Source organism: Tachysurus fulvidraco, chromosome 21 (genome assembly GCF_022655615.1).
Source record: "Tachysurus fulvidraco isolate hzauxx_2018 chromosome 21, HZAU_PFXX_2.0, whole genome shotgun sequence".
In the NCBI taxonomy this organism is placed as follows: Eukaryota; Metazoa; Chordata; class Actinopteri; order Siluriformes; family Bagridae; genus Tachysurus; species Tachysurus fulvidraco.
Window position 1 is genome coordinate 3,366,599 of NC_062538.1, and position 2,500 is coordinate 3,369,098.

The window sequence follows — 2,500 nt, forward strand, 5'->3', positions numbered from 1 at the left end:
AGGATTGGTATAAAAACACCTATGGGAATAAAAGAAACGACTGCAGCAAAGATTAATTTCAAAGGTCGCCCGATTTCCATAATGCAAAGCACTAGGTTAAGTCTGGCATCGCTTGGTGCTGGAGGCAAATACATACCGATGATTGTTCTTTCAGGAGCGAGGTACATATGGCTTAATATACTCAACAGACTGCATTCCTGTATCGGGGTGTAAAGGGGTATTAGTGTTATGCTGCTGTAAAAGTCAGAAACGGTCGTTATTTACATCGTCTGAAAGTCGTATGTGAGGACTGGATGATGGAAAAGAAGAACGTCTGTCACATACGTGTCGTTTCCGGTTTATACGACAAGCCGAACACGTCAACTGCAGCCACATGTATCATTGCTAAGCCGAAGTTTATGACAAGGTTTCAATTCGTGATCTGTTGGTGTAAACGAGTAATAACAGATACATTAAAGAACAGTCTTGCGTAGTAAAATAGCAACTAACTAACGTTGAATGGAGATCACACACACACACACATATATATATATATATATGTATATATATGTGTATATATAAAGATATACACAAGTAACAATATGTGCAATAATATGCAATATTACCTATGTGCAATATGTCTGTAACATTTTTTTTTTTTTGCTGCTGTAACAGAGAAATTTCCCCACTGTGGGACGAATAAAGGTATATCTTATCTTATCTTATCTTATCTTATCTTATCTTATCTTATCTTATCTTATCTTATCTTATCTTATCTTATCTTATCTTAACAAGCAATCTTAATTTGTTCCTAAGAGTGCTTGATGTAAACTATTATTGTTTAACAAGCGTAGGAATCGTACTGTGATTTCATTTGAAACAAATGATTGCAGGTTAAAAAGGCAAAAAAATAACAAAGTGCTGCAAAAACAAAACAAAACCAAACCAAACAAAAAGCTAATTCAGCAGGCTCTTTTTTTTGTGTGTGTTGTATTTGTTTTATTGTCTGCTTTTGTTCGGTGCATTCGTTTCATTGTTTTTTTTTTGTTTGTTTTAGTTAGTTAGTTGGTTTCTATAGTTAGTTTGTAACTCATCAATGATAATCGCTGTCAGTCTCCAAAACCGCCGTTGTTCGAGGTCAAAATTACGTGACTTTGTGAAAGCCTTTTCTTTGTATTTAGAATCGTTTTATGATGAACGGTTGGTTATACATTAAATTTCAATTGATAAAAATGTCCTGCAAAAAGTTTACATTATTTAAAAAAGTATTTTTGTTTTAGTGCTTGGAGCGTGTTTTGTTTGTTAGTTAGCTTGTTTCTTTCTGTTGTTATTTACATTGTCGACGGTTGGCATCGTTAAACACGAACACGAGACAGCGTAGGAATCAATCCGTGAAAGACGTGTCGTGACATTGTGGAAACAACTTTTTGTGTTGTTTTATGATGAATCATGAGATTTATGATCAGTTCTAATTAATAACAATATGCTGTAAAAAATTTATTTAAAAAATCTGGCAACAAAAAGCTGATTCAGGGAAACAGTTTGTTTAGACACAGGGCCTGAAATAATTTTTTTTGTTTATTTGTTTGTTTGCTGCATGTGTTTGTTAGTTTTTGTTTATTTGTTAGTTAGTTAGCTTGTTTTTTCTTTTTTTGTGATTTTTTTGTGATATTTCTGAAAGCAGAATTTTGAATTGTTTTACGATGTATGCTTGAGACACGTGTAATGTTTCAGTTAATCACAACATGCTGTAAAGAAGTTGATTAAAAAAACAAAACCTGTTTGTTAGATTTTTTTTAGGGAGCTTTCTTTCTTTCTTAAATTTTTTATTTGTCATCGATCGGCAAAAGGCAAAGTTGACATCGTTTGATGTCAAAGTAAATGACATCTTAGGAATCGTACCGTAAAAAAGGCACATGGTGAATGGTCATGATACGTATGTTAAATGTCATTATTTTAAATAAAATAAATAAATTATTTTTTTATATGTCAAATGTCCCTCTGTATTTATTTTATTTTTAAATTATTGAACATAATTTTCTAGAAATAACCTTCACATAAATTTCATGGGTTTTACAACCCAGAACAGAAAGTTTATTTATGACACCATAGCTTTTTGTTTTTTTTTTGTAAACTATGTACAATTTATATTATAGCCTGAGCTCTAAATTCAGTCCAGTCCTGATTGACAAATACACCCACTTCCCGTTCTTGTCTGTCTTTTCTGTCTATTCGGATCATTCCGTAGACGTCCGTACGAACACGAGCACGTCTCTGCGCCGGGTTTCCCTCTCGGTTTAACGTACCCAGAGTGCAGGAGGTCAGGTTCTAGCTCTCCACTTCAGCCTCGACGTCATCCTTTCAGGTGCAGACTCTCTGTCTGTCCATCTCACAGGACAATGCAAATGCAAATCAGCTTCATGCAAAGCCAAAGACCCAGAGAGCTTCGTAAGGTTTTTCATGGTCTGGAAACCAGCCAGGAAGTCTAGGTTCTTTATTTCATACACAGCAAAATGTTTAC

General features: G+C 34.1%; 1 protein-coding gene across 1 annotated transcript in view; it reads left to right on the forward strand.

Annotated features, from left to right (window-relative positions):
- ssh2b (slingshot protein phosphatase 2b) overlaps window positions 1-2,500 on the forward strand; it is a 30,361-nt gene that overhangs the window by 2,993 nt on the left and 24,868 nt on the right. The window lies entirely within an intron of this gene.